This window comes from Neophocaena asiaeorientalis, unplaced genomic scaffold (assembly GCF_003031525.2).
Source record: "Neophocaena asiaeorientalis asiaeorientalis breed wild unplaced genomic scaffold, Neophocaena_asiaeorientalis_V1.1 scaffold150, whole genome shotgun sequence".
Taxonomy (NCBI): domain Eukaryota; kingdom Metazoa; phylum Chordata; class Mammalia; order Artiodactyla; family Phocoenidae; genus Neophocaena; species Neophocaena asiaeorientalis.
In genome coordinates, this window is record NW_020176571.1 from 14,383,419 (window position 1) to 14,391,952 (window position 8,534).

Consider the following 8,534-nt stretch of genomic DNA (forward strand, 5'->3'; position numbering starts at 1 on the left):
GGGACACCAAAAGCTGAGGCTGGACAAAAACAAGAAGCAGAGGCTTTGACTTATATCAAAATTGGTCAGGAGAGAGGCAATTGTCCTTTGCAAATAATTTCGAAAAGAGCTTCCTACCTAACAATACACCCTCCATTCAGTTCATCTTTTGTCTTCTATTCCTTTTATTTCCTTTGGGGTTTTTTGTTTGCTTTGTTTTGTTTACATATATGCTTAGCTTCTGTGACTTCTCAAACTCCAGCTCAGTGACTTTTTTTTTTAAATAACAAAGGACATTCCCAATTTAATGAATTAAATTAATTTTCAGATTTAAGAAATCCAGTAAATCTCAAGAAGAACAAATATGAGCAGAAACATGCTTAGGCCCATAATAGATAGAAGGCTGAAAACCAAAGAGAAAAAAACTTGAAAGCAGACAGACAAAAAATGGCAACTCTACATAAAGCAGCACACAGTTTGAATGATGTTGATTTCCTATCAGAAACTGTGGAGATGAAAAACAACATCAAAGAGGTTTAAAAAAAATCTGCCAAGACAAAATTCTGCATCCAGCATAAGTGTTCTTCAGGAACAAAGGCAAATAAAGACATTTCAGGTAAATGAAAACAAAAAAAACTCAGCACAAGCAAACCTGAACCATAACAAATGGAAAAAACAAGTTTTTCCAGTTGAAGGAAAATTATACCAGATGGAATTATATATATATATTTATATATATGATCATAAATAATTTGTATATTAACTACTACATAATTACAAGTAGATAATTTGTATGCACATTTGATCATTTTCATATCTTTCCTCCATATTTTTTTAGCTGGGAGAATTAAAGAGGAAAATTGTTTTGTCAGTTTTGAATAAAAGATTCTTTAAATTCTATAGTGCTCAACAATTTTCAGAAGTTTCACACACGTGATTTCATACAATCCCATAATAACCTTTTTTTTTTTCAAATTCCAACAAAGTGACTTTTTTGATTTCTTTGTATTCAGTAGGTTATTCCTAGGCATCTGACATCTTGTGGCTATATTTTTAACACCCATAGTAAGATTTTAGATACTTTCACTTATTTTTTTAATTAGTCCTCCGTCCAGAGCCAGCTCCCTCTGTTATTCTGTGCTGGCTCAAAGCTCTGACTCATCTTCCTGGTAAGATGCTGCCTATGTTTGCCAAAGAAAAAAAGACCCATCTCTGAAGGAGGCAGAGTTAAAAGTTCTCCAAGGGCCCAATTTCTGTGAATTCGTAATCCAAACATACACAACATAAGTGAAAGCTGAACAATTACCTCATAAATGTTGGAGAACATATTTGAGGTAGGGCCGTATATGCCTGTGTTTAATTATCTTTATGATTAACAGAAAAACACTTTCGAAGGACCGAAACATTTTTAGTTCATCTAACCAAAGGAAGATCAAATTTGTATAGGGCCTTTCAACTTAAAGGGGTACTCTTTAAGAAAAAGAACACATAATTAAAACTAGAAAATTAGGAACAAAAGTGAATATATGTTTGGAAAGAAAAATAAATCACAATAAAATACATTTTAAAAAATAGATAAACACATTAAACATCATACAATACAGAAAATAACTATTTTATTAATTAATTGCCTGTTAAGCCTCTCAGATACAAGTTTCTATTTTTTGGCTTCATACTCTGAAAAATATATACAAAATTAATTGTAACACAAGAGGAATTAAAATACAGTTTTAAATTGTTGCTACATTATATTGAGCTGCGTAAATATGTAATCACATTACTCTTATACTACATACATTAACTAAGTTGATGAATATGCATAGGTATCTTGTCATCAGAGCTCTTAGTTTTTCAGTCTATATTTCTTTATTGTTGGCAATTTTGTGTACTATTTCATCTGGAACTGCTCAACTTTCCAAGGACAAAGCATGTCAGATACTATAAGAAGTGATCTGACATATTAGAACGAAATGCACAGTCTGTCAAGAGACTTATTGTTACTTAATATTACTGTTTGTAATATTCCTAAAGTTTGTAACCTATAAACACAAGAATTATTAGATAGATTTTATTTTGTGTGATTCTCATCCAAAAAAGAAAAAAATGTTGCGCATTTATCGTTGTACATTCTGCATTATTAAGTATGTTACTGACAGGAGAGAATGACCATTTTGATTAGGTGATAATGGGAAGGGGGATGTTTTGCTTACAATTCTACACTTCTGATGCTTAGAAGAATTTTCCACAGACTAGCTTCTGGCTTCCTGATTTCTAAGTCCTTTTTCTCTTCCACAATCCACATACTTCAGTGCCTGGTGCTATAGGACACATTCATATCACAACATGACTCCACTCTTGCACTTCCATGTTGTAATGCCAGATAGTCCACAGAAGTTTCCTGGAAGCAATTCTTCTAAAGAGATGGCAATTATACATGGAAGTGATTGTCAATTTCTGCATCCCCAAAATGCCTGACACCAGAAGAAGGGTGCAGGAAAGAAAGTATGAGTGGAGACAGGAGTCTTAACCAATTGTAGTTAAAAGTTTGCAAATTTTACAAAATCATATTACCATGTGAACACATGGCTAGGGCCTTCCCAAGGCCTGGGAGGGAGCCATGCAAGGAACGGCCTTGAAATGCAAAATCCATCAGCTTCGCAGTAAAGTTGCTTCTGCATCTAACCTCATTGACCTTTTAAAACAGGATGGTTAGACTCCTGGTTTCCTGCACATAAGGAGCTTAGAGGTTGTCTCGCCATCCTAACCATGAGTAAAAAGCTAAACAACTCTTCTCAGATCCATCAGAAGTCACAGGGTAAACTGCTGTCCCAAAAGTTGGAGAGACAAACAGGTGGATACAGAGAATCACAACTTACGGGAGCAGAAACCCACAAGCACAAACTTCCGTAGGAACCAGTAGGAAAACATAAACCATAAATTGACGAATCCCTGTAGGTTCAGTGTGGATGAGTCTGAGAGCTAAAAACTGTTAGGGGCCCATTCATTGGGGATGGGGGAGGGGTATTTCCACACTTTTGTGAGTTTTACCTCCAGGAGCTCTATCAGGTCCTCACAGTAAAGAGTGGATAAAAGTATCCTCATGCTTTCAGCAGGGAAAAGGGAAAAGGAAACTTTTTAAATATACCAGAGCATTCTGTTCTTCTTTCAAGATCTGCCCTCAAGAGAAACGATTTTACAAGAGCCTAACCTATAGGGGTTTTATCAGAGCCTAACTGAGCTGAGGGAAGGGAAATACCCACCTCCAACCCCCTCTAACCATCCTGTCCCACCTAAGGGGGGAGGGGACTGAGAAGTACTGCTGAAGTTCACAGTCCAGGGGCACAAGCTCACCAAAGACTGAGACCTAATCATGGGACTATAGAGTCCTTCCCCTCTCCCCACACCTTACCACTACATTACTAAAGATCTATTTACTTAAGTTTCTTTTACCAAGTACATCATATCCACCTTTCAACAAAAACTTCCAAGACATACTAAATAGCAAAAAACATAGTTTGAGGAGCCTGAGCAATATCAGAATCAAAGTCAGATATGGCAGGAATGTTGGAATTATCAGACCAAGAATTTTAATAACTAAGATTAATATGTAGACAACTTATAAGTAAACAACATTAAGAACACATGGATAGTGTAAGCAGAAAGATGGAAATTCTAAGAAACAATCAAAAAGAAATTCCAGAAATCAAAAACATTGTAACAGGGCTTCCCTGGTGTCACAGTGGTTGAGAGTCCGCCTGCCGATGCAGGGAACACGGGTTCGTGCCCCGGTCCGGGAAGATCCCGCTTGCCGCGGAGCGGCTGGGCCTGTGAGCCATGGCCGCTGAGCCTGTACGTCCAGAGCCTGTGCTCCGCAACGGGAGAGGCCACAACAGTGAGAGGCCCGCGTACTGCAAAAAAAAAAGAAAACAGAGGTATTACATGATGATAAAAACAACAATACTCCAAGAAGACATAGCAATTCATATGTGCCTAACAACAGAATGACAAAATACATGAAGCAAAAACAATAGAACTCCAAGGAGAAAATGATGTATATACTATTATATTTGGAGACTTAAACACTCCTCTATAAGAAATGGACAGATTCAGCAAGCAGAAAATTTGTAAGACATAACTAAAGCTCAACAATACCTCAATCAAATGGATATAATTGACATCTATGGACAGCATCCATAACAGCAGATTATACATCCTCCTCAATTTTGCATGGAACATTCACCAATATAGACAACTTCTGAGCCATAAAACACGTCTTAACAAATTTAAAGGAATAGAAATCACACAATGTTTGCTCTCAGACCACAATAGAATTAAACTAAGTATCAATAACACAAAGAGCTGGAAATCTCAAAATACATGGGGAACACCAACACAATTCTAAACATACAAGGTCAAGGAATAAAATCTCAAGAGAAATTTACAAGTATTTTTAACTAAGTAAAAATGAAAATACAACATCAAAATTTATGGATGCTGTGAAAGCACTGCAAACAGGAAACTTTATAGCATTGAATGCATTTTTTTTTTTTTTAAGAAATATCTAGGGCTTCCCAGGTGGTGCAGTTGTTAAGAATCCGCCTACCAGTGCAGGGGACACTGGTTCGAGCCCTGGTCCAGGAAGATCCCACATGCTGAGGAGTGGCTGGGCCCGTGAGCCATGGCCGCTGAGCCTGCGCGTCCAGAGCCTATGCTCCGCAACGGGAGAGGCCACAACAGTGAGAGGCCCGCGTACCACAAAAAAAAAAAAAAAAAAAATACATATTACTAAGTGACGGAAGTCAACCAAAAAATACCACATACTGTGTGATTCCAACTGTAAGACATTCAGGAAAAGGCAAAACTATGTAGACAGTGGATTCCTCAGGTTTGGGGGGAAGAAGGGATAAGTAGGTAGAGTGCAGAGAATTTTTAGAGCAATGAAACCACTCTATATGATATCAGAATCATGCATACATGTCATTATAAAATTGTCCAAACCCATAGAACGTACAACACCAAGAATTAATCCTAGTGTAAAAAATGGACGTCCAATGATAATAACATGTCAGAGTAGGTTCATAAATTGTTACAAATAATCTACAATGCATTGATAACAGGAAAGGCTGTGGATGTTTGTGCCAAAAAGTAAGAAAGGGCATTGCAGGTAGAGGGCAGGGTGTGTGAGAGGTTCATTAGAAAACAAGGAGCATAATCACTCAAAAGACTAAAAGCGTATGTGGCTGGAGCACAGTGAGCAAGGATTGTCACAGGATGAAGCTAGAAATTAGGCAGAAGCCAGATCATGTAGGGCCTTCCCAGATATTAGACTAAGTGATTAAAAGGTTTTAAGCAAAAAGGAGCACTGTCAGATTTAACCTTAAAAAAAATAATTCTGAGATAGACACAATATAGAAAAGTTGGGGGGAATGATACTTCTCTAAGGATATCATTTTTATCACTTTGACTTTGAACCATGTTATTGTTTAATACTCATAAAGTAATAATGAATATATTTTATTCCTAAAAGGGAATACAAACTAAAGCAAATCAACCTTATTATAATCCAAAAGAATGACATAACCATATTTGAGGTGGGGGAGGTGGGGGGAGGACCAGGAAGGGCTATTCAAGTAACTTTTTTAAAATTGAGACTTAATTGACATATAACATTATATTAGTTACAGGTTCAAGTAACTTTTGAACACAGCATTTTAATACTATACGTTCATTCTAAAGAGAAAGAACTGTAAATAAATATTAAACATATGATTTTTAATACATATATTATAAAAGAGGGGAGAGTTCAAGAAATAGATAAGGGGTATATGTGTATGCATGTACATATGTATGTGTATGCACATACATATTTCTTAGCAATGTCTGTTGAGAAAACCTAGAGGTAATCACTCCCCAATAGCAATGAGAACAATTAATGACCAAATTTTGACTTCTAAATATATTTTGTACTAAAAGGAACCATGACTCCTTAGAGAAATGGTTGATTTCAGCCTGGGACAGAAAAAATAGAAGAGGAACTGTGAACATCTTGTGCCAAAAAGTAAGAAAGGGCTTCAAAAATGTCTGGGATGACAATAAATTAACACAGGAACAATTTTTTTTTTAGTGGTCACAAAATTTATTATGTTAAAAAGGCAGATTAGAAAATGGCATTATGGTGTTACCTAATTTAAAAAATTTTTATGAATATGTTGCTTTTATAAGTAGCTTGAATAAACATACACTAAAACATTACCATTAAATCCAAGGAAGAAGGGATATATGTATATGTGCGACCGATTCACTCTGCTGTACAGCAGAAACCAACACACCATCACAAAGCAACTACACCCTGACAAAAAAATTTTTTTAGTTAAAAAATGTTACCATTAACTATCTTCATGTGTAAGAACTATGGAATTTTCTTACATATGTGTATGTGTGTGTGTGTGTGTGTATATATATACTTTTTTTTTTTTGGCCGTGCCATGTGGCATGTGGGATATTAGTTTCCTGACTGGGGATGGAACCCGCGCCCCCTGCATTGGAAGCTCACAGTCTTAACCACTAGACTGCCAGGGAAGTCTGATTATGGAAATTATAGTTCATTAATTAACTAAACACAGGACCATTTTGAAAAAGATCTTACCTAGCCAAATCTAAAAATCACTATATTAAGATTAAAATAATTATATTATTATTTTAGGAAAATAAATATACTAACAGATTAAAACTCATTAAAGGAAATAAGAATCCATGAATTTATACTAATATAGAAAATATATGAATGAATGAATGAGTGAATGGGAAGAGAAAAAGCTTTTATATGACAAATATCATAATTGATTTAGGCAAAAATCATCAGTCATTAAACTACTGGATGAAAGTTTGGTGATGAATCGAGAGACTTGTGTAGGCTTACAAAATATTATCTCCCCTGAAAATACTTGTTAATTAAAAGGAGAAAAGTAGAAACTTTACAACGGAGAGAACTCTAACCAAATGATCAAAGTGAACATCACTGGTGTTCAGACAAATCAACATCATGTGCCTCACGATACAGGGCATTGAGAGCATACAACATCACTTCTGTGGTGTTCCTGCCCAAAATACATAACCTCAAACTAATCACAAGGAAACATCAGACAAATCCAAACTGAGAAACATTCTACAACAATAACTGGCCTGTGTTCTACAAATATATCAAGGATATGATCAACAAAAGCAGACTGAAGAACTTTTCCAGATTAAATTAGACTGAAGAGATGTGACCAGTGCAACATGTGATCCTGGAGGAACACTGGACCCCATTTTTTTCTTTTTCTTTTTTTTTATTTTTTCTTTTAAAATTAAGAACTTAAGTTCCTTCAAAGATATTAAGAGAATAAAAGATGTTGTTAAGACATATTGTTAACAAAATATTTTCTCCACTGGGAAATCACATATTTGATAATCAGCTTGCATCCAGATTATGTGAAGAATTCTCAAAACTCAACAATAAGACAACAAACGATCCAATATTTTTAAGTGGGCGAAAGATTTGAACTGACACTTCATCAAAGAGGTTATATGCATGGCAAATAAGCACCATGAAAAGACAGTCAACGTTACTAGTTATGAGAGAAATGCGTATGAAAACCACAGTGAGGTACCACTACCTACCTATTAGAATGACTAAATTAAAGAGTGTAAAAAGTGTTAGCAAGACTGTGGAGCAACTGGAGGTCTTATACAGTACTGAGGGAATGTAAAATGGACCAACCACTTTGGAAGACAGTTTGGCAGTTTCTTAAGATGTTAAATATACACTTATCATGTGACCAAGCCATTCCACTCCAAGGTGTTTATTTACCCAAGAGAAATGTAAGCATATGTCCACACAAAGATTTGTACATAAATGTTCATAGAAGTTTCATTTGTAATAGCCAACCACTTTCTACTACCTCAACTGATATAAAATCTAATCCAAGTCACATCATCTCTAGCTTTAATTATTATAATAACCCCTGCACTGGACTAAATGTTTGTGTCCCCCAAAATTCATATTTTGAAATCCTAGCTCCCAATGTGATGGTACTTAGAGGTGGGACCTTTGAGAGGTAATTAGGTCATGAGGGTGGAGCCCTCATGAATGGGATTAGTGCTCTTATAAAAGGGACCCCAGAGAGCCTTCTCTCCCTTTCTGCCCTTTGAGGATACAACGAGACAGTCGGAGGAGGCTGGACATCTGAGGTCAGAGGGCCAGCATGGTCAGGTTCTGGTGAGAACCCTCCTCCTTCTGTTGGTTATAAGCCATTTATAAGCGACCTAGCCTAAGGTGCTTTGTTATAGCAGGCCAAACTAAGACACCCCATAATTGGTCTCCCTATGGCTGCCCTGACCCCAACCCCAGCAGTGTATTCTCAACGTACAGCAAGGTATCTCTCAAAGCATTAAGTCCTACAGGAGTACTTACATAATCCTAACTGCCTGCCCCACCTGTCTATCTGACTTTATCCCTTATCACTCTCCGTTTTTTTGTTTGTTTGGTTTTTTACTTTTCTTTTTTTTGGCTGTGT